We start from the raw sequence: 25,723 nt of genomic DNA on the forward strand, positions 1-25,723 counted from the left end.
CACACCTCTTCTATTGTGGAGAAGAAGGAAATACTGCTGGGGAAAAAGGAACAATACCAAAAGAAGTGGTCAATAAATTCAGAGTGACTGAGCAGATTGGATGATTGAAGAACCTGGTAATGGTATGTGGAACATTTCTTTTGTCAGTCACTGATGCAAACCTGGATCAGGTGGAGAATGACAAAAACTGGTGACCATATGAGAAATGAGTCAGAGCTGTTGGTATTCATGTTAGCGAAAATGCCCTGATGATTGACAATAATTGGAACTCTTGTTAACATTATCAGCAGAGAGGGAAACCATGGTCTAAGCAGACATAAAGGTTGATTGCTCCTCTCCTCTAAGAGCAGAAAAAGCCCTGTTAAATAATAGACAAGGCTTACACTGGAGATTGTGTCTCTGCTCACCATATAAAGAAGTTTGCCCAGGTGTTTTTGCAGTCTATCCTGCACCTTTATGCAGCCTGATAATAATTTCAATTTAGGGTTGCAAAAAAAAATTAGGATGCCTCGGAAGTGAGTACATCAAGCATCATGAAGTAGCTGTTCTCTTGCTCTTACTCCTTAGGAAGGTAGAAACTTCCATTGCCTTCTTGGCTCTATTCTGAAGAACTGAAGAAAGTAACCTTTCATATCTATTCCTTCCAAAGTCTTACTTTGAAAACCTGTTAAGTGTTTGAAAAGTATTGTAATCTTCAACTTGATGAGCCTATTATACATCAAGCATCATGAAGTAGCTGTTCTCTTGCTCTTACTCCTTAGGAAGGTAGAAACTTCCATTGCCTTCTTGGCTCTATTCTGAAGAACTGAAGAAAGTAACCTTTCATATCTATTCCTTCCAAAGTCTTACTTTGAAAACCTGTTAAGTGTTTGAAAAGTATTGTAATCTTCAACTTGATGAGCCTATTATAAGTAATTACTGTCAAATTTGAGTATCTTCTAAAAACCTTCTTTTTTCCTGTTTTATGCTGTAAGATCATTGTTCAAAAAACGACTCAATACATGATGGAAACAGTAAATCAAACTTTAAATAAAACATGTGCCACTGAAGATCAGACAGATGGGAAAAATATATTGGAAGCTTGACTTCCATTGACATTTGACCCTTTTCTTCTGCAGTGAAAATGATGCCCAGACATTTAATTTTTTAACTGTGTGATCTTTCTCAGCTCTTGCCATCAGGAGAATTGGTGTTAACCACAGTATTCCAAACATTTAAAAGGAAAATACTACTTTTGTAGCAGATAGGAACTCCTTTAAATTCAGACATATGTCTTAGACTGGAGCTGAGTTTGTTTTAGTCCCATTATACATCAAACACACTGACACATTTTTGTTTTAAAGACCACTTGACATTTTACTAGCATTTTGTAATGAAAAAGCCAGCATTCCTTTCTTCTATAAAATATGCTCTGATGGCCTAAATTATGGCTCTGTCCGCTGTTCAAGCATGTCTGAAATGGGACTTTGTCCATGGCCAAGTGTCTCTTCAATCCTGCTTTGTGCTGTCACAGCAGGAACAGGGGCTGAGTGTACAAGGTTTAGATGATTTTGCTACAGACAGCAAATTCAGTGATACCAGACCAGCTTCCTTCCACTCCACAGTGATGTTCACAAGGACCACTCCCAGTTCCCTGGGGTGGCAGCATTTTACACTTACTTTACACATTTTTTTATTTTACAAGCTTCTCAAAGGGGTAAGAAGTGGTGACTCCCACACCACATCAAGCCTCTTCAACTTGCTCCTACCATTGTATCTGATGTAAAATTGTAATGCCATGAGAAGGTCTCCTGCATGGACAAAGTAATATGGTAAAAGGAGAGGGAGCAATATAAGGAGTCAAAGTGTCACTGCAGTGGAATAGAGACCAGAGTCTGATTTCTGTTATGGCAGTACAAAATTGGAGAAGACTATACAAGTCAGAGGATACATTGTGGAGCTGAAGAATCAGCCTCACAAGGAACAAAACTGAAGCATAATCCAGGAATAGAAAACCCCAAAGATATCAAAAGTTATCTAAACAAACAAATAAACCAAAAATAAAAAAGAGGTCGTATATTTGCAGTAAAATGTATGGTCTTAGTCTTACAGAATGAAACTTCATAAAAATGGAAAGAGACAAATCTAAAGGCATCCAGAATGATATAAAGACTCAAGTGTTTTATATATTCAGAAAGGTTAGAAAAAGTAGGTGTGTATTGTTTGGAAAAGAGGATCTTACAAGGGATTTCAATGAGATAACAAAATCCTAAAGGGATCAAGGAAAAGACATGCAGCAATGGTATTTGAGCTGGTGTCAAATGCAAGCTCAAGGGGACACAAAATTATGCTAGAAAAAAAGCCTGACAACAAAACTTTCTAGGTAGAAATATCTTATACTAAGAGCAAAATACCAAGGATTGCAATAACTGCAAATAGCTTAAATACTTTAAAAATGAAAGCAAAAGACTTTGGAAAATGATGGTGGATGAAATCAGTATTTCTGAAATTTGAGAGATTAACATAAAAGTTTGAGTTGTGGTCTTACTTCATCTTCATGGGAAGACATGATGCAGAATTAAATTTTCACATCTTAGTTAGATGAGAAATTAACAGTGGATAGTATAATGTCCTTTGAACTTGGGTTCTCAACACCCCACAACATCACTTCACCCCCAGTGTGCTCCATCAAGTAATCAAGTCAACACGCAGCAACCCAATGAAACATCAGACCAGGAGAATTAATTGCAACGTCAATCCCTGGCTGGCCCTTCAGATTCTTCCCTGTTTAAAATTGTCACTTCATTACTCATCTGCTCGCTCCCTCACAGCTCATCCACCCACCACCTTCCCACTCTGGCACCAGCTGGGTCATGGGACACTCAGTGGGCACTATTCTCCTCCTGCTCCCCTCTTTCTGTCTGAGAGGGAGACAGGCTGTGGTGGCACAGCAGCACATGTCACCAGCACCTTCCCCCAAGGTGTGCTACGTGACACTGACACCCCTGTCAGAGGGATTGATAGCTGTGAACACCCCTCCTGTGAGTCCATCAGAAACTGGAGCAGGTAGGAGAGGAAAGCCCCCTAGCAAACATCAGACTCCAAAAGAACTGTGAGGCAAAAATTGTGTTGAAATGAACATAAGGAAACATCAATGCCTGAAGGGCAAAAATCCATGCAGGGTCCCACATCACCCCCCAAATGAAGCCATCCTGAGCAAACAATTACTCTTAACAATTCCTGCAGTGAAACCATCAGGGAAAAACAATGTGTGTATAAAATCAGCAGTGTTTGTTAAAAGAAATTTAATCCAAACCAGATTAATCATATTTCAGTCAAGTGCCATGACTACAAGTTAGCTGATGGGGAACCTGATTTCTGTATGAATCCTTCTGCCAGCTTCAGAGTACTGACTTCCTACAGAGCTCCAGACACCCATGCTTTAAGGTGATGTTATTACAGGCACTGTTGTCAAGTTTTATGACATGTAGATATGCCTTCAAATACACATTTACCCTTAGCTAACAGAATTCTAACATTTTATCCCCAGAAAAGGTATTTATTGGTATTTCTGGCATCAAAATTAATTACCATTATACTCTTGCATATATTGCCTTTACTCCAGGAAGATTATAGAGTTTTTGGGAGTCAGAAATTTGAACTTTTGCATATATATATGATGAGAAAAGGTAACATACAACAGAACATCCATTCAGAACCAGATTTCCAAGAGAAAGGCAGTATCTCAACATGTAATGCAAAAAGAGGACATTTTTCATCCAATTAGGCAGGGAAGCCAAGCTGAATGGGTTAAATTTTCCCACAGATCCCAAGCAAGTGATTTTCTTAACCCCGTAAGGGTTCAAACTGCACTAGGAGGAAAACACAATTATGCAATGAAGAGGAGAAGAGAAAATATGTCCTGAACTGGTTTCCTGCAACAAGGTACAGATTCCTCTGTGGTCTGCAGGGAGCAGCTGAGCTCCCCAGTTTGGTCTTTGACCACACCCGAAATAAAAACTGAAGGATATTTTGGGGAATAGGAAAACACAACAGCTCAGATAATGTCCCAGGCAGTATATTCATTACAGGCTCATCAGAGTGGATGCCTGCAATAGGAAGATTAAATACCCATTTACCAGCATCAGAGGAGAGTTTGGTTTTATAATGTATTGTCCCCTATTCCCCGTGAGGCTGCTTTGTTTGATAAAATGCTGAGTGTGGTGTAAAAATATCCCTCTCTCTGTAATTTGCACTCCTCTCCATTTAAAGCTATTCTTGCTGCAAACGAGAATTGAAAGCTGCTAAAATTAAGTGGTGTCAGTTCTCAATGACACTTTAATGATAGAGCGCTCAGCAAATGAGATGAGAATGAATTCCAGCTTCTCTGCTAAAGATAGTAACCAGCACTAAACAGTATAATGCTCCAACTGGGCTACACTTCACCTGCTTCATTCATATTTAGTAGAACTGAAATAGGGAAACTATAATTAAAATGCTCATAAAATAATAAAAAAACCCCAGCTAATTTGTAATAGAGATGGCAGGAAACAACTGAAGCCTGTAAAGCCAAAGCACAGCCCTTCTTTGTCACTTCTCTACTGCCCCAGAGGCCACTGCTGGCTGACCCCAGGGCAGGTGTGGGGCTGTGGGATGCTTTCCTCCCTGCAGAAATTGCTGCTCCCTGCAAGTTTGGTACAAGCCTACTTGTCTAACCCAGGCACAAGGAAAGTGGACATTGGGAAATCCTGCCCAATTTCTGGACTAAATGACGCCACTGCCTCATAAAAATAATTCAAGCAAATTAAAACCCCAGATGTAAACACTTTCTGTCTCTCAGGATTATAATAATTGGACCTTCAAGGGCGTCCACCCAACCTCCCACACAGATCACCACTGCTGCAAATATGTGGCTTCTCTGCTGCTAAAAAATGACAACTTCCAAGAGTGTCAACTGGGTGCTGTCACATCTGTGACCCCCTTCTGCCACTTTTATGTTGCAAAGGTGTTTTATGATGGGACAATAATTCTCTGTAAAAGAGAGAAAAATTCTTTTGCTCGGGGCTCCTGAGAATGGCACAGCAATGGGAGGTTCTGGTACAGAGGGGACACTAACACATGAAGTTGGACACAAATATCCTGGTGCTGCTCCAAATTCATGTGTCTGGGCAAAGCCATTTTTGTCTTTTCTTCTGCCCCATATATCATGGGCTCACAGGCTGCATTTACTTTTTATTTCTTTCTACAAACTGCTGTGGAAGAGAAGTAGATTGTTTCCAGCTCTTGGCAAAAGTAGAGTTATTTTTGTATAGTGCTATGTCATTCAGTTGAATAGCCAAGCCTGTCAAGCACGTGAATGGAAGATAAATATTAAGGCATGCAAAGTATAAAAAGCATTCATTATGGAGAGAGAAGTATTTATTTACTATAAGAAATTTTTAGTGGACTTACAATTATGAAAGCTTTCATGTAACAAGGTGATTTAAGGTTTTAAAATTCACTGCAAGTACTTGCAGAATATTTCATATAACTAGAATGGAGTGGGGCCATTTGAGATGAATGACAGCATAATCTTTATACCTCATATTAATATTAGGTTTTCTTTACAAATAAAATATATTTGATGGATAAGTTATGCTTCAAATACTGTAAAAAGTTTTAAAATAATATGCTAACACTATTTCCCTACCCTTATCTTGATGAAACCAGACTGAATCTTTACCTACAAATTCTTCTTCTGGTGCATTCTAACAAATAATGCACTGCAGAGAATTCTTAATTTCTCAATTTCTCATTGCAAAAAAAAAAAAAAAAAAAAAAGCTTTTGCATTTATATAACAAGACATATCCAGAACTGTGTAAGTGTCTAGGAGTTGTAAAACTGGTGGCCTAATGGGCTGAGGGCAGGTGAAATAGTCATGCCTGAATGAGAACAGTAATTCCACACGTGTGTGTTTCTTCCTATACAAGGTTGCTATCCTGGCTGTACAAGCACCAACTTGACAGCAACTGTCAAAAGCTTCTTAAAATGGGCAATCTTGACTCTTCTTGCCACTGTTTGCAGATCAGACAGCACTGTGTATATGGTTTTTACACAATATGTTTTGTGTGCCTTCTGTTACATACACAGCTCAAAAGGTCGGAATTCTTCCTGCAAGGATTGTGTGACTCAGGGCAGTCTCCATTCTGGTGTAGTCAATTCACCAGCCTCCCATCCTGCCTTCCTCCCTTCCTAGCTCAGCTTTCCTTCAGGGAAACAGGTTTTTATGGTTTTATGGCATGCCCAAAGGAGACATGAGGAAGCTTCAAGTGTTGACAGTCACCTTTCTATGTGACACCTACTGTGTTGACAGTCACGTTGCATGACAGTCACCTTTCTATGTCTTACTCTGGCATGATCATGGTAGGGGAAAACAAAGCTAACAAAAGGTTCAATTACCAGTTCTGTCATTAATTTATCAGGGAAAAGAAAAAAAAAATTACTATTGTGCTATTTAGATTATGATTACACATCCAGTCTTGCACTCAGGGTTCAGAGTGACATGGGAACGTGAAATGTGGGATGATAGCTCCAGATCACCAATCACCCCAGCTAAACTGATAAGGAAGATCTATTAAGATAAATGTATGCACATCAAGATGTGGTGCTTGTTCCTGTTGTATGTGGGACCAAGGAGGCAGAAAAGGGATGAAGTACACCCCCACACCAGCAATTTAAACTTTTCTGGCTTTTTTCAGCCCCAGGTTGGTCTTCTGGTTGTGTCCAAGTGCTGAAGTGCCCCTTCACCCCCAAGAGATGTGGAGGAAGGCAGCAGTTGGCTGGCCCTGTGAGTAAGGGAAGGTATAGGCTGTGGTATGAGCTGAGTGAAAAATAAGGGATTGCTTTCCTTTCTCAGAGGATTCCAGCCTGGGAATTGAGGCAGGAGGGAAAAGGCGCTGTGGAGACTACTTATGCACAATTTTTTTTTGTGCAAGGAGAACTCTGCCTCATGATGGAAAAGTGGATCCTGGAGCACATTTCTTCCCTGCACATAGCAAACACTTCTTTTGTCTTGCAGACAGACCAACACCCTTCAGTTTTCTATCATGTGAGAGTTACTTACAAATCCTGTGAGATATTGAGCATCCCTTGCAAGATCCCCTATGAGTCTGAAGCACCTTAGAAAGCTATTAGGGAAAAGGAAATAAAAAAAAAATACCTTATCAAATAAACAAAAAACAAACCCAACCCAACCCCCCCCCCCCCCCCGTAAAAAAAAAACAGAGAGTAAAGGGGAAAGCAAAAAACCACCCACCTCTCCCTATCAAAGCAGTTTTAAAAAGCTTTGGAAACAGCAAGACAAAATAAATATTGAGTGGGAAGGAAAAAAACCAGTATTGCATCAAATACTTGCCCCAGGTCCTACAGCAGCCAAAATGAGGTGACATGCAGCCGTACATGAGTGGACAACATGTCAGCTGCACAGAGGGTCTCTTCATCGTCACACATGTCCCCTAGCTGGCAGTTTACCCCTTCAGACACAATGTTAAGAGACATAGGAAGAATGTTCTCTTTTTGAAAAGTGTCACATAAAGTAGCTTACCAGCCTGGTTGGCAGAAAATCATATTTTCTGATATCTGATGTCACATTTTATTAGATTTAGGATACTATTATCCTACTTACTTAGGGGTTTAAAAGTATCCTTTTTATAGCTAATGCCACAGGTAGAATGTTAAACTACAGACATTTTGCAATAAAGGACTAGACTGTTCCTTATACACATCTGGTATTTTTTGCCCCAAACAATGCAATAGCTGTTCAGTATTTTTTATCTTCCCTTTTTTGTATCCTTGCATATTTGTCCTCAGTTCATCCACTAAAGTATGGGTGAATCTGGTTAGAGTCTGCAGAACTCTGGGGCTGTAATTTGTAACTCTTTTAATATAATTTAATGAGTTATGATTCTTTAAAATGCTTAAGATGGTTTAATCTTAACTCCAGAGCTCAGAGCAGTTGTCCTTTCAGTTCAAACAATGACACTTCTTGTAGTGCTTAGCAGCAGTTTCCACCTGCTAGCAGATAAAATTTACAGTATACATATCTCAATACCTGGGATTATATCAGTTCTGAATCACCCCTTTGCATTTATGCATAATGTTTTATCTTTATTTCAGTTCTCAAGGAACTTTCAAACAAACCCTATTATTGAATCAAAGTCTCTTAAAAGTCTTCAAGAAAAATTTTGACTCTTGGTAGTTGAGGTTTTTCAATTGACAGAGGTTTCAATTTCTAGAAATTTTAATACAAATAATATTGTTTTCTGAATATAGTCATGCTCCTAATTAAGCAGCAAAATCTGTGTATGTTAAAGGGCAGAATTTGGTTCATGCCCATCGAGAAAATTAATAATTTTCATCAAAGGATAATTATTCCTGTTCTGTTCTGTTCTGTTCTGTTCTGGAAGAAAGACTTATTTGCTTGGGTGTTATTTGCCTTATTTGCATACATGAGAATTAGCATTAAGCACAATTAAGATATAAATATACCTTTTCTATATCAGTGTTCCAACATTCAGTGATTAAACCATAGCTTTTATCCCTAATCAGTAACTACATCTTTAGTCACTTATCAGAACAGTAATATATTGATACTAAAATGTTACTGACAGGTGTCCAGCTGGAGAGCAGATTCTTGAAGAATGGGAGAAAGCAAGCAGAAAAATCCCCAAATTTGTGGCACTCTTGCCTTGTTCACAAAGCTCTGCTTCAGTAGTAGCTGTTGGGACAATGGAGAGACAGGAAAGGAAAAGAGAATGCTGATCAAATATTAATATTTACTAATAGCCAATAGCATGAGTTTGACAGGGGGTTTTCAGCTTTCTTTACATAACAAAAGGAAACAACTCCACAGGAACTCAGGAGTAGGATTCAATTACTGATAAAGGAAAAATGCATTTATTTATGCTATTAGCTGCTGCAGGCTTTAAAATAAAATAACCAGCACACAGTGTGATGCTTTTAGCAAGGAGGAAGGACAAGATACAAATATCACTCTCTTTAATGATTTACAGAACTTCCTCCAAACAGATGTGCAAAAATTCTCATTCCATAGATCAGAAACACTTAGGTCAATAACTCTACATACAAAATAAGAGACCTACAAAGAAAATTTAGATATGGCTTCTCACCACCAAACCAAACCAAAGCAACAAGTCTGTGTGCCCTGGAGCCACTGGCCTGCATCAGCTTTGCTCTGGTGGCTCAAATGCATCGGTGGAAATTAAAAATCTCCAGGCACACTTTGCAGGAGGGAAGACACTACCTTCAATTCCCTTGGAAGAGCAGAATGTATTCCCCTGTTTTTGTTGGGCAAGTCTCCTAAAGCAACCTGCTAGCTGGCACCAAATGACTCCCTAAAGCAGAAGCACTTTTGTGAGAAATTTCTAAACAGACACTTCTTATGCAATTTATAATCCTTTAGAATAAAAGACACATTTGAACAAGATCAACACACGACTAAAATGCCTCTGTGGGGCTTTGATAAATCACAGAATCACTCTCTGCTTTATCAGGAGAGAGTAGGAATTCATAGACTTTATTTTAATTTCTCCTACTCTCTTTCACAGTTTATCATTCCTTGGGGTAATTCCATTAAGAAACTATCTTGTCATCTGCACTGAAAATACATTTTTTCTCTTTTAAGAGTGATGTGTCAAACCAATACATCAAGTGTGCTACTTATGCTTCACACTCACTATTACAAATATTTTCAGTTTTTAAAAGTAAAATACTTCTCTGTATTTTGTTAAATTATTAATTCACCCAAAACCAGTCAGGAGCTCTGTTTCTTTCCTTAAAAAAAAAAAAAAAAAAAAAAACAACTCTGAATTTAAAATTTTTCCACCTTTTCTGAGAGTAATGTTGACATTTCTGTAAATTATTTCTCCAAATTGCTCTATGTCTTTTATTGAAAATAAGGTAACCAGCTTCATATTTAGATCTACAACTGACCTTTAGGATCGGTCTCCTTAGTGTACATTTTAGTAGGGATAATTTTGTTGAAATATGAATTAATTTGGCAGTGGTCTTCCCTGCATACCCTGGATTATTTTAAGAAGATGAATGTAACCTTCAGCTGTGTTCTGTGGAGGTTTTGTTCCAGAGCCTTTCACTGTGCTTTGAGATTGAAAGCTTACCAATATTTGAAGAATGCCATTGAGCACTAGGCTGTATTTGTTTGTCTCCCGAACTCATTCAATTAAGAAAATAATCCATTATGGAAAATCTTGATTAAAAGTTGGCTTATTCTCCCATTTGATTAAAATTCAGCATTACACTGAATCAATTGTTCAGTACTTCTGTGAAACCTGCATCAACTGCAGGCAGAAGACAAATTGCTCTGTTGCTCTTGCATCTTACTCACCTTTTCTGTCCTCTGATTATAAAATCTACTGGAGAACAATAAACATGCTCCAATATTGTGGTTTCACTTGGTCCTTGACCCTATTCCGTGGCAGAGGGAGAGATGCCATGACAGCCCAAGGGGACCTGGGAGTGGAAGGATTTCCTTGGCCAGAGGCTTTAGTTCCACAGTCCCTGTCCTGTCCCAGGATGGAGCCCGTGGAACAGTTTATTCCTGCCATAAACTTCATGGGTTTCTTAGCCTTCTGAGCCCTGAATAAAATCTTCAGGATTTAGTCCTTTGCATATTTCCACAATGACTTCAGCAAACAAGGCTGATCTCGCCTGCCAACAAAGTGACTTTATAACTCCACACTAAATCCCTAATTAAAAGTGCCACCTCAAAAACTCTGCAACAAACAAAGCAGCTGAGGTTGGGCTGCAACCTGACAGCTGTGGGACTGGAGAGGACGGGCTCTTTATCCCAAAACTCACCTCAAAGTCATCTCTTTCTCCTTGTCTGTGCTCCTCTGCACCTGCTCAGATGATTTCAGTATGATTTCAGTGGGTGAAGTCCCAGTCTTGGCCAAATCAGTGGCAAAAATCCTGCTGATTTCAGTACAGTCAGGCTGTGGCTTCAAATGTGGCAGCAACAACAAAAAATCTGTAATCAAATTCTAGTAGGTTTGCTTTCCAGTGTATTTTCATTTCCAGTTTCCCTGTCCTTTAGCAAATGCGATAGTTTGCAGTAATTAGGAATCTTTACTCTGGATGATTTTTGGACATAAACAAATGGTTTAAACCATCCTGCTGTAGTTCTCAATCAAAACTTAATGAAGAAGCTTTTCCAATTTATTCTTACACTGTGACTGATACTTTTTACTATTTCTGTAAATAAAATTTCCGTTTTCCCTGTTTTTCACACAGGGTGGCTTTGGCTAAATATAATTGAACTCTAATATTGAACCAACTAACTACTAACTTCCAACATTATAAGTCCATCACCAGGACTGATTTTTAAATTTTTTTTGGTTTCTTTATGGGTTTTCCCAAGGCTGAGTATATTACCAGAAAAACATAATGCTAGCTATCCAAACAGTGGTTTATCTTATTATTTGATGAAGACACAAGAAAGAGTAATTGACAGTTAAAATTGAAAAAGAAAAAATATATTTTTCAGCGTTTTTTCAGAAAAAATCACTGTAAAAGATCTTTGCTTCAAAATTTTAATGCTTAGTGTCTTCACTAGCAAAAATATGTTTAAAACTGACTTTAGAAACAGCCCAAAAATTTGCAAGAAAAAGCAGCTTTAGGACAGTCACATATTGGGCATGGATATCTTGAGTCTAATATTACTTCCTGTCACAATTATTAACTGGAATCAAATATTCACAAAATTTAGAGGAAACCCTATTTTCTTACCTGGCTGAGAGGCTGAGAGGTGAGAGTGAAATTATTGTGCATAAATAATGCGGGCAGGTGAAGCTAAACCCACTGGAAATAGGATAGTTGCAAAAATAACTCCCAGGTCAGTATTTGTGATGAAAACAGACAAGATTTATGGCAAAATAATTCAGTCAAATAATCTGAAGTGGGTCAGAAGCATTTCATTCTAATGCAGTGTTTTAAAAATAATCTGAAGCGGGTCAGAAGCACTTCATTCAAATGCAGTGTTTTAAAATCTACGGACATTCTGCAATTAAATGAAAAGCAAAAGCAAGCCATAGATTGCTGCTGAAGAGAAGAGACTAAAAGCAAAAGCAAAAGCAAAAGAAAATGTCATCTGGAGAAGATATCATTTTGGAAACCTACAATATGTTGATTGATAGGACTAGCATTTTTCAAGCTCTGTCACAGCTGAAGTATAAAGCTGTCAGTGCATATGATAATGATGGATGCTCCAAAACATGCAAATAGCATGAAAAATCATTTCTCACATAATTTTGGAAGATGAGAGGAGTTGTGAACTGAGGGGAGAGGGGAGAGTAGGTCAAGCTTAACATTCAGCCAAGAGGAAGAGGCGGCCGCCTGGGCGCTGCTGGAGTTGTTAATTACCATGCAAGTGAAACAATGAGTTCTGCTGGCCTTCTGCAAATTTTCCCACAGAATTGTGGTGGTGACCAGCACAGGGAGAGGGGCAGAGCTGCAGCTCTGGAGCTGAGCACAATAAGGAGCTGCCCCGGAACGAATCCGCGCCGGAGGAAAGCTGCTCCGCGCTCTGGGGAACGCTTTCAGGAGGTGCTGTGTGCTCCAGAGGTGACATTTGCAGTGCACCATCAATATTGGGGGGGGGTTTCAGTTAATTAGTCATTTTTATTAACACTGAATACAGTAAAATCCAATGTAAGCATTAGGAATGTAAATGAGCACCATGGCCAGGCTGATCCAGCTCCAAGCAGGGAACTATCACACACTGCCCCGGTATTAATGCTGCTTTTTCTTTTCTGGACAGAGCAGAGGTTGCTCATGCTTCCAGCTGAGTTTCATCTCTTGTGCATATGCATTGTGCTTGCATGTGCCAAAGTTCACAAGAAGCAACAAAGCTGTAGGTGCAACCTCAAATTTGCCAGATTTATTTTCATTCATTTTGCAATATTTTGAGGAAAATCTTATTTGTAAAACCAGCTGTGGTGAAAAAGAAATATGCATTAAAGCTGGTTTTGTGTTTTTTTTCTTTCTTACTTAGTTATAATGATGCACATTGCAGCATCTAAACTGAGAAAAATCCACGACATATACAATAAGGCATTATTTATATAGTGTGCCTTGCTTGGGCTCCATTAAATAGTAAAAACCACCCAGCTCATATGGCTCTGTATTCAAAACCTCAGTTCTTATTCCATGTTAACTTTTGACTATGCTTTATTTTCAAAATTCTGCTTCAGGACAGGTCTACACACTGAATCTTCTCTCTACTGGACCTTTCTGCTTTGATTACCACTCCAAAAATCCCAGCTTAACATGAGCCCACCTGTGTGTTTCCAAGTCTACCTCCGCAATTGCCTTTATGTTTTTCTTTACTCTTAGGGTTCCTGACAGCATCTCCTTATCATTCCAGACTCTTCTAAACAGAGACCATCTGATATTGTGTCTTTTCATGTATCTGTATCCTTCCAAAGATCATTTTCATCTCAATTTTGACAATACGGATACTAGTAAATTTTTTTTAAATGTCATCCTAAATCTTTCACTAAATGGTTTATATTCAGGCAAGTGTTAGACTGCAAGCTCTTGGAAGCAAAGACCTCCTCTATTCCTGGTGTGCATACTGCTGAACACACTGTCACACTCCACAAATTGCAAATAATGAGCAATGGCGATGGACCTTATTTTCTACTGCCTTCCATCTTATTGCTATTTACCTTTGCACAAAACAAGTGTCAAAGAGGTGACATTAGCAAGGGCTGTGGTTCCTCAGCAGCTCAGCATGTTTTAAGTTGAAGCCTCATTCATAAAAGAGGGCAATAACCACAACACTTCAAAAAACTTTATCTAAACATTTTACTAACTTAATAATTTAATTTCTCATTGATTTCCAAGACAATCCGTTTCATACTTCATTTTGTTAAATATTGGTACCATTTCTGCATAATCAGGCTCTAGTCTTGCTGTTTCAAACTGCTTTGCTGCAGGTAATTCATAAAAGTAAGGTTTTAAATGAATCTTATTCTGATTTCCACCTCTGTTTTCATCCCTGATTTCATCCTCATTTCAGACTTTAAGCAATGACTCATATTCATGTCCAGATATTCAAAATGCTTTGTATTGTTATTCAGCAGGATTATGCTCTATGGACATGTTCAAGTTCACATTTAAAATGAAAAATAACTCACTAATGGTGATGATGAGTTAATATCTCTCCTTACTCACTGTTACTGTTAAAATTACAAGGGTCCAAAAGCAGGTGAGGTGAAACAGAAATTTAACAGAAGTTCTGGAAATCAGTGTATATCTAAATTAACCGTGGCCCAAAGGTAGCATACTGGACTTAGACTAGCTCAAATAATACCTACACAGGACAGATTAGAGAGAGTTTTCCCCTTGCCACAATTAAAATGAGTGTGACAAAAATGACTAGGCATTCCCAGGAGCCTTAAGTGAGGCAACTCCCCAGAATGCAGATGCAAGGACTGCCCAGCATCTAAATTACCAGGCCAAGTTTACAGATCAGAGATGAGAAGCACTATGGCCAAGTAAAAAAAAAAACCAAAAAACAGTCATCTAAAACCTGGACCCCAGCCAACTTTTCCCAATAATGGTAGGTGACAGGCCAGAGCTGATCCAATGTGCATTTTAATTGGTGGCAAGCTCAAGTAACAAGACATTGCTGTTCATCTGTCAAAGAAGAAAAAAAAAAAAAAAAAGAAAAGCCAAACAAGTAGCACTGTCTTTATTTTATTATTAGACTATGTACTACATATATTTTTTATGTAAATTGAAGGTCTTTGGCATCTAACAGGAACAGAACAAGGATTTTTCCCTACTAATATGTATGTATTATACTATTTCCCTACTAATAATTTATATTATCAGTAATTATACTAATATGTATACTAATATGTATATTATTCCCTACTAATATGTATATCTCCAAAAGAGAAACAAATAGGAAAAGATTGCATCTCCGTGGTCTGATGGAGTGAAGGAGACCCTGAGTCATGCTTGAAGCAGCTGATAAATTGATCAGTGACAGCCCACATAGGTAAAAGTTCTCAGAAGAGAAATGGCAACTTATGTGTAATGATACTTTTTCTTCACTTAAATACTGTGAAAATATGCAGCAGCCCAACATGGGCTTTTCAGAGCAAGAGCCTGCCACTGATTTGGGAAAGCTTCCTTCTCCTTTTGAACAGCTTCCCAAGAGTTTAGCTGCTTTCCTTCAGGTTCTACTGTAAAGCATAAGAAGTGACCACTAAAACTCCTCACACCCTCCATTAGCATACAAAGCACCTTCTTCCTCTTTCTTTCATTTGATTTTTTTTTCTTTTAACCTCGATATTAACAAAACAAACCTGATCGGTCTGAAGGGGCTGTGAAGAAGATTGCATTGTTTAAGGGCAGCCTTTTGAAACCAGAAGGACTCTAGCCAATTTCTTATGACCGAGAGGTGGGTACGGTTTCATGTGCTGCAGAGTACTCGTGTGCTGCTCAGGAGAGCACAGATTGCATTCCATCAAAGGCAATTTTTCAGAGGTTGTCCCTCCTTTTGCTTTTCACGAAAATGAATCTATACCATTTACATGGAACACTTAACCTTCAGACTGTCCTTACTACAGCAACACTACTCCTATTGCAGATACATGTTTACTTAGACAAATCTAATTTACCCTTTGTTAATGTGTGCTGTCTTTACTTGCTATATTACATTAAAGTAGAAATAGAGTTACAAAAAAATTATCTTGCTTAAAATCATTCATAAGCTTTCATCAAGGGAATAAATTTACCAATTTCCCTCTTAGTTTATAACCATCCACTGTACTAACTTGACCTTTACCTAAACAGGGCTATAATTGCAGTTAAGATTATGTAATTTACAATAACAACAAAAAATTACTTTTGAGGAACTGCTACTGGCCATGAATGTCTCACAGCCATTAAATGCATCATTCATCTTGAGAAGAAAATTATTCTTATCCACGTCGACATTTTTAACATAAACTGTAGTACTCTCTGTTGGCACTTTTTTACGTACCCATTAATCTCAATAGTAAAGCATAAGTCTCACCCACCTATTCTCTGAAGTTTGGATGTCACTACTGTGTACAATAAAAATTGTATATTCATGAACTCCATTTGTTTTATGTCCTTCTCTCTGTCAAAGTCTCCCAAGCAGCATATGCTTTGCTCTGTGGAGAATAAAATCAAATTTGTCTGTCTTGTCATATTGTCATCAAAGTGATACTATCACAATTAGATTAACATTTTGTGAAGGAGCTGAAGGGAGGCAAAGGAAATAGGAACAAATTATAGAGAATCCCAGTTAACCCTTTCTCCAGCATAAAGCCCCTTTTGAGTGGTAGCTGGAGGTAGGGAGAGCTGCCAGGATCCAAACCAAGCAGCCCTCCCCAGCCCCTCCACTCTCCTGGGGATCAGAGAGGTTTCTCCCCAGCCCTGCAAGGCTGTCAGTGCTAGGGAGAAGAAGCACTGTTGGGATTGGAGCTTTTCCCAGGCTGTGGCTGCTCAGGAGCACACAGGGACACAGGACGTGCTGAACCCTTGGGATGCTCCGGGGCCAGCACAGCACTACCAGCACCTCTGCTGGCTAAAAAACAGGAGTTTGGGATCAGAGCACAAGGAGCAACCTGTTCTTTTTCTATTTTTTTTTTAATTTTCCCCAAGGATTTCTTCATTTCTACTTTCACATTTATTCATTTGTTAAATATAAAACAAACAAACAAAAAAAAGCAAATTGGTGATTTCGTCAGATAAAGGGACAAAAAACCAGCCTCTTGTGCAGACGTGAAGAAAAAGTGTCTCAAAACTCACTCACACTGTGCAGTTGCATTTCCCACTCCACTTCCAGTGTACAGGCAAGATCCATGCAATAAATTATGCTTGTGCAGGACAAAGATATGTATCTGTACAACTTATCTTCTTATTACAACTGCATCGTCTGCACATTGATCTCCTTCCCTGGGGATTAATTCGAACATGAGCTGTTTCTGATACTTATTCTTCAGGACAGGCCTGCCAAGGATGTATTTTCTCTTCATTCTCCTGTATGTGAAGTAACCCTCCAAAATGATAAATTCAACTGCCTGGCACACATGTCACTATACAACTAATCTATCTTAGAATATCTATAGAAGTTATCAGCTGTACAGAGTGGGAATATTTTCTATAAATTCATGTGGTATAATTACCATAACTTACACAGCATGATACTTGAAATAATGAAAAAAAAAAGAACTTTTTTTAAATGGATCAAAAGTAACTTGCTTGTCTCCATGCAAAACATTATGGCATTTCTGACTAGCAGAAATCAGTGTTGCATGTATCTCTGGGAAATTCTATTCTCTCTAGTCAAATAGATTCTTTTTTCCTAGCCCTGTACAGTTCTCATGTTTAAGGATTTAAGGACACCATCTCTTTTGTGTAAGAGAAAACTGGAAAATCACCTAGAAGTGAGTTTTATGTGCCATTAAGCTTGGACATATTACCAAATAATATGGTAGTGAACTGTACATGCCAAGAGAAAGAGCAAATATTTTTTGTCCCATATTTTTTAAAATCTTGCTTGTTTAAAGAGGGGGTCACAGGGCAGGGTGCTGTGGATATAGTGTTGGGAAAGGGAGGGGGAATGCATACCAAAGGGATGATAAAGTAATGAATAGCAGTGCAAACAGAAGAGACAGTGGGGAAGGAACAGGCAGAACAGTACACTGAGTAGAGCAATATTACATTCACAAAAAAAAAACCAAGGTAAGGTCAAAGAGGAGGAGAAGAAACTTTGACTTTGAGGTTTTGCCAAGAGGCAGCCTTTGGTAATCAAGACATTTCCAGCAGAGGACAGAAATGAAAGCCAACTAGAAAAGATTCATTAGAGTTTAAGTAACTTATGGTAGTGGTGACAGACTGCCTGTCAGATTAATTTGGAAGTAAAGGAAATGTGGGAAGGCAAGCAGAAATGGGGGATGAGATGCCTCTTCCTTCATCTTGGCCACAGGAAGAATCTAGAGGACAGTGAGAGGCATTGGAGGAAAATAAGTAAAAGGCAAAATCTCACAGAATAGCAATGTCTGTCCTGTGTAGGAATTGTCCATTTCAATGCCAGAAAGAAAACATAAATTGAAACTCTCTTTTAGGAGAACCTGCTCTTTCTCTGGCTTCACAGACTGCTGAATGCAGAAAGAAGCTTTTGCTGCCATTTCAGACACAAGTCCTGTGGGCTGATCTCATGTGTGCCCTCAACTCCTGCTGAAGTCAACGGGAGTTAAGGGCGCTCAGCACTTTCCAGGGTCAGGCCATGTATCACTTAAAAATAACTCACCAACATTAAACATCATTAAAGAAACTAATGCTCATTAACTTGCAATAGACCACTGGGAAAAGATCAATAGTTGTCTCCGAAATCATCTTACCTCTTACAGTATATGCATACTCCACTTAATGACAGTGAAGGATGGTGACACTGAATGATAGGTCACTGATACCAGTGAATGGGAAAAGACTGCTTCTTAATTAATCAGGACAGTATTAGCAAAGAATTCCACTTAACAGGGATACATTTGGGGGCCTAACCAGGTGATTAAGGAATGATGTGCTGACCCTTGGTGAAACAAAGTGGTAGCTTAAGAAGAAATGCAAGGAACACTCTTTTTCATTCTTCTGGTTTTCTTCAGAGCAGAGTGCTTTATTTCACCTCACACTTTTCAAGACGTTGCTTTTCTTTAATTAGCTCCTAATAACTGGGGTAAATTCATAGCCAGTCAGGCTGATTCTGAGCCTGCCAGTGGAAAGGGTTCTGTGGTGTGGCACCAACATGATGTTGTATCTGAACTGAATGTCTCGTTCTGCAGCTCTTGCTTAGGGAAAGCTGCTATCATGTTTAACTGGAGTTGTGGTTTCCCTGATGGGATTTAGAGGCCATTTTTTGGCAGAGTGAAAACAGGACAGTTTTGCATGCCTTGTATAGAGATTATGAACATTATTCCCTTGCTCTGATCCAGATCTGGATTTCCTTCTCTTCAGGATCTACAAGTGAGAAATCACAGAGACCTCCAAGCACAGAACACTTTTTACTGCCTTTAAGAGATTGTCTCATGGCCACTTTTTAAGTTAAAAAAAAAAAAAAAACAGCATAATCATATCTGCATTCCACTGGTACCTAATGACCCTCCCCATCTGACTGAATTTATTGGAATCCCTATAAACCTAAATCTCAAAGAATTCCAATGCCTTTCACATCTCTCCTGTTCTAATTTATGAGAACTTGGTAATGTGCCATCTGGAGGTTTCACTGCTTTTGAGGTGCATATTCAGCCCACAATGGAAGCCAGAAGGAGAAAGAAAGGAAAATGCAGGGGAAGGGGAAGATCTGGTTCAAGGAACAAGTGTCATGAACTCACACAGACAAAAACTACATTTCAAAAAAATCAGTTTTAACTCGCGTGATCGGCACATACACAGCTGAAAACCCAGGGTCTCAACTTAAGGACATTAGCAGCATTACAGGGCAATCTTTACACAAGGACAAATCGTTCTTGAGCAATTTCTGCATTGTATTAGACACAAACAGGTTTTTCCTCAAAACTGAAGTCATGTCAGGCTTCTTGCTTCACCTCTTTTAATTTTCCCTGAACAAACATATTTATTGTGGTGGTTTCAAGTAAATTTCCAGTTCACACACTTTTCCAGTGAGACAACAAAGGGCTTACTAGAGGGAGCTTTTAGGCTGATTGGCTGATCTACACCCAGACCATCAAAGGTCTGAGGCCTATTTTACTCTGAAAAAAATATGCCTAGCTCTAATTTTATTCCTTTTATTAAGCTACTTAAGCAAAAATAACATTGAAATCTGTATGTCACTGAAGTCACAATTACTAACCTATGAACAGAGCAATTCAGCTGTCAGGCTGAATCACATCAACAAGTTAGACACAATACTAGGAAGCACATTAGATCACAAAATAAGTTAAATGATCCTATTAATACCAAAATAATCAATCCTAACGCAAACAGATTTGCAAATTCATGCTAAAGAGGGCATTAAGGAGGCAGCTGTTCATTTGTTACATGTACCAATTACAGAGTATCTTAATGTTGAAACAAAATCATCATCTAACATCTGATCCATGTCCCTGGCACCAGTGAAAAGGTTTCTCTTCAAACACTTGCTCTTCCTGCTCATGAGTGAGCAAACCCTGGTCTCCCAGGATCCATCCTCAGCGTTTCTGGGATGGAGATGTTTATATCAGCATCTACCGTGTCCTGTTGGCTGGAAAAGAGAGAAAGAGGAAAGTTTCAAGCTGCTCACTGAAGTCAGGACCCTTTTTCCAGTATTTAATTTGACTGAGGAATGGTGTCATTAGTGTTTCCTTCATGAATGCAAGGGCAGTGCTCACACCCACCTGTCCACGAAGGGAACAAACCTGGGGGATGTTCTCACACTGCTAGGCAAGGTGGGCTTTAGCTGCAGTCATTAGTACCCTGTGCAACCACGATTTCTTCTTCCATCAGTCTGGTACTCTGCACAGCTTCCTTCATGGGCTGTGCCAAAAGCTGGATCTGCCTCAAAACAGGAATTTCAAATGGGCTAGGAAGGCTCCCTGTAAAAGAAAGATAATTTTAGAAAGGGAAATTTTTATATTAAAATTTAATTGAAAGATGTAGTCACAAACTGCAACTCCTCCTCTTTTCTGAGCTGTAGTAAGTCAAGACCTGACAAGTCCTGTGTGTTCAGGAAGAGGCTGAAGATTGATTCTCTGACTTCTCCTCACACCCCCATATTGCACTATGTTCAGAATAGAGCATGTTCCTATTGGACCAACTTGTTAAAATATCACTTTAGTGAGTTATTTTAAAATAGTTGGCATTTTGAAGACTGTGGAGTCTGGAAGTCTGACCTTCCCTTTGCCAAACACCAAAAGTGAAAAATCTAATTACAAGATCATGATGTGGGTTTTATTTATTTTAATGTATATTAATTGCTATTATATCAGCAAAGCAAAAGGCATATAAAAATAGATTTAAAATAGCAGCTTTAACACTCAGGAGAATTCTCTAAGAACAAAAATGTTGGAGAACCTTCCCCACTTTACTGGGAGTGGAGACACTGTACAGCAAAGCCTATGAGATTCAACAGGACAGAGAAAACTATTAAGGTTCATCCAGATTCAGTATTGGCAAAGTGCTCAGCTAAGACAGCACAGCTTTCCTGCCCTTCTCATCAAATAGAGCACAGAAGCAACTGAAGCAGGACAAAGGCATTGCTGGGAATGAAGAGAATCCATGGGACCTCTGCAGTGGGAGCTGAAAAAATCGAATTTTTTAATGTCAGCTCTTATCAGTGGTACTTTCTCCATTGCACAAATGAGTCAAAGGAACGTGCAAAACCAAAACAGGCTGACTGAAAAAGAGGAAGCATCACACTTCAAAGGTTCCAGTTCCCACAGTGATTTTTAGCTGCCTAGGTTCCCTTATGACCAGTGGCTGAGCCCTCACAACTGCCCTGGTGACCCTAAATCACAACACTCAGTACAGTCTGCCACATTCCTCCTCACTCTGTCAAGGCTTAGCAAAAAAAAAAAAAAATTATTAAAACCCACTTTAATTTCTTTCTGTGGCTTCTTGATCTTGTGAAAAGCAGTTCAACACCTACAGAATACCTTCCCTAAGGAGATAACTGTACAAGCAAAGTTCAAGTATCCCATCATTGATTGCATGTGTTTCATACTAAGCTCCTTCCACTATAATGCACTTTCTACAATAGCTGATAGATTTTTCCAGTCTTCCTCTGGGAGTCCTAAATGACTTTGCTAGAGAATTGTAAAAGCTCTTTTTCCTTCACTGACAAAACTCAATTTCTGAATGAAATCTTTAAAGATATTTTTTAATACATGTTGAGTCTCTTAAAAATAAGGAAATTGTGCAAACAGGAGAACACAGGTGGTGCTACAAGAACACGCTAAATTGCTGTGGCAGTTAGATTTTCTAACCTCAGGATACCATAGGTTGTGTAAACCCAAATCAAAATTCTCTGTGTACACTCTTATCAACCACTATGTTTATCCTGATGCAGAGGCCTTCATTCCAGCAAGCATCTCTGTCCAGAAAAGTATTGACATTTGTGCTTAAATTTGAATGTACATCCCATTCAGTAGGTTGTAAAGGACATTTAAGCACCTGTATGCCTAAAAAGAGACTGACAGAGGGCATATCTGAGTCAGAATTTTATTAATGCTCCCTGAAGGTTATATAAGATCAAATGGGTAGATTGACTTGGCATTGTATTGCAGTGACTTTGTACAATGTTTGGGAAAATGAAACCATTAATGAGATATCAGCTGAATATTTTTTCATTGACACTGTGGGTAATAAAATATGAAATGTTTTATTTCCCCAAATGAGGTCAGCACATGTGGATAATTGCCTGAAACAATATAATTTTTGTTTAACTTGTTTAATTGTCTAGGTAACTTGTTTGTTCAAAATAAATATGTAGTTAAAAAAAAAAAAAGCAAGCTGTGGTTGGACTCATAAGAAACCTTTCCTTTATGATTAACACTGCAGTCTCTGCTGGCAATCCTCTGGTGGCTGGACTTAACAAACACATAACCAAAAGTGGCTGTTCCTGTGCTGACTTTTAGTTTAAATAATCTGGAATTATGTGACAGTCACCCAATCTAACGACTTTCTCTCTGGGAGTGCAAAACAGAGAAAAATGTATTAATTCCTTATATTTTTATTCATCCATGCATTCATCCCTTCTTTTGCCATCTGCCATAGAACTAGCTGAAAAATTGAATGTTTTAATCCTACTTTGATAACCATTTAGTATTTGTGGGGAAACCCACCTGGTAGGTATTCTATATACAAACCACAGGGGACTAGGCAGACTCCTGAAAATATTGAGATAAACTTTACGAGTATACCAATAAAACTGGCAACTAGCTACAGCGTTGGTATTAAACCCAGATTTCTGGATCTCTTCTGCTGAAAAAGAGCACAGAGTTTGCATCTTAATGCTTTGGCCGAGCTCTCCACTTGGAACTCTCCACTTGAATTCTCAGCTGGAAGTGCGTGTAACATCTGTGTGCAGACTTGGCAGGAGGAGCCCAGCATGCTGGGCAGTACATGAGTCCTCTTCACCATCTTGCAGGATTAGATCCGTATCCCGAGATCTGACACAGCTCAGAGAGCAGAGAGGTTTGCCAGATCCACATTCGTGCTCAAGTAAATGTCTGGCTTTTCAGGACCTGCCAAGAAAAGATCCCTGGCTTCTCCTTTCAGCCAAGCCCAAATTCGTGCCAGCCACCATAAAGGGGTGGGAGCCCTCGCTAGCGGACACGTGTTTGAGGAGCTGTACTGATGTTACAGGAGCTCCACCAATTGCTCCAGTGCAGGCTCTTGCCCAAAGCACTTCAGAGTGCTGGAGCCTTTAAATTCATAGCTCTGTGTCACTTTAGCAGGGTTTTCAATCTCTCATTTTAGTAGAATAAGTGCCACTCCGAACCTGGATCACGTTCCAATTATTCTCACAACAGTGGATGCTGTAAGGAAAGAGTGGACATTCTGCCATGTGGAACAATTACATCATATACAATCAGACAGGAAAGAAAAGGGGAAAGAAAGTAACTAAATCAACACACTGTGCATCCATTCATTTTACTGTGTCATTTAGCATATGGTCACTCATGTGATCAAGACAGTAACTGGCATTTTTCCCAGTTAATTCACCTCTTTTCTCTTTGTCCTCTGTTGTAGCACCAGTCTTTCGGCAAGATTTCAGGTTGCAATCCCCTTGGAGAATGAATGGTCCTTATTAAGTGTCTGGAAAAAAACAGCAATTTATTAGTACATTGAGACTAATTATAGCTCTACCTTAATCAAATAAAGAATCACAATAAAACAACTTGAACACCACACTTGAAATCAACTTAAATATTTTTTATTTCTCTGTCTCTCTCTCTTTATATAAATTACCAATACAATTAAGTCCTATAGTTGTAACAGCTGTCTAAGTAACTTCTGAAAAAATAAGTTGGTTTTTTTTTCCTGAGGTTTGGTGGTTACAATGATGTGAACTGACTAATAGTTTATAGAGCTTAGCTGTGAATCATTCACTGCAAATAAAAGGCAAGGCACGCAAATGTTCCTATGCTTGTTCTTCTCAATTATATTTCTGAGGACATCCACTTGATTTTGATATCCATTCACCATTACATATTTGAAGTCTAGACAAGGGAAGTCTAGACATCCGTAGTGCCCTGATGTGTTTTTGTACACTATTTTTGAATGTTGATGTGCTTTCAAAACACAGAAGGCTATTATGCTTATTAAAAGCTGAATTCTATGTTGATGCAAATATATTTAGCTGTAACTGATACCCATTGCATAACAGAATTTTCTGAGGTCAGCTGTGCTACACAGAGGGGAATGCTGAAAAATCCAAAATGAAGTGCAGGCAGGCAAATCCCCTGAAAAGATCAGGAATAATGAGTAGTTCCCAATCAGTGTACACTGGTGACTTAAGGTCTTTTGAGAATAGGGAGAAAAGTGATATTCAAATACCTCTTTCCCCCTCCTTCCTTTATATTATTCCATTACCTGGTAATAAATTAGTAAAGGTAGGAGACTTTGTTTACACACCTGAAGTCCAGGAGGATGGCAATTCCCAGAGCTACATTCTACCTGAAATGTTCAAGGACATGCAGCTGACACAGTGGGCCTCTGACTGTAAGACAGACAGCTCCAGGCACAAAGCTGCTGTATAAAACTGTCTACATCTACCTAAATTAGAACTGACAACCAGCCCTGTTTTTATAATGCTGAGTTCTCAACTTTTGGACACCAAAACCTAACCAGAAAAGGAAACAGAGTACATTAGATTTATAATTTTTTTTTCTTTTGGGCATTGTTTCTTCTATTTTTTCTCCTCTCTCTCTTTTTATTTTTTTTTTCCACCCTAATTTTAAAATGCAGCATTTGATGCATCATATTTTTTGCTTCACTGTTTTTTTTGGGGGGTTTGTTTGGTTTTGGGTTTGTTTTGTTTTTTAATAGAAAACCCCTTTAAAGTTAAGCATTTAATTCTTTAAAAAATATTTAAAAAATTTATCTTGATCACACTTGAATATGCTACAGTGTTTTCACTAAAAATAGAACTTCCTAAGGACAGGAGTTAAATTTCATAGTAAACCACTGAATTAAATGGGAACATAAATTTAATAACAAACCTCTGCATTAAATGGAACAAGAGGGTAAAACAGAGGGCTTGGAGAGAGATTCTTGCAGCTGCTTTGCAGACTTTGCTGAATTATCACTTCTATAATGAGTTTAAGAAGACTAATGTTTCAAAAATAGCTACTAATTTCAGGTGCCAGATTTCAACCTTCTCCAACAAGTGAACAATTTTGAGGTTCTGTCTAGTCATAACTCCCCAGAAATTGGTTGTCTGGGGATTCTGAAAATGAGGAATCACAGACAACAGATTTTATCTCTTTTTTACTTATGCCAGGGACATTTTGATTGAATTTTCAAACTAACAGTTATTTTTAAGAAAAAATATTACATAATCACTAAATATCTGTTTATTAAAAATTGCCAGGAAATCTGGTAGGAATAAACACGTGGACTGAAGAGCCTGACTGTATGCTTGTGAACAAAAATTCCACTCCTAGAACTTATAAAAATCAACAGGGT

The sequence above is a fragment of the Lonchura striata genome, chromosome 3 (assembly GCF_050655825.1).
Source record: "Lonchura striata isolate lonStrDom1 chromosome 3, ASM5065582v1, whole genome shotgun sequence".
Classification (NCBI taxonomy): Eukaryota; Metazoa; Chordata; class Aves; order Passeriformes; family Estrildidae; genus Lonchura; species Lonchura striata.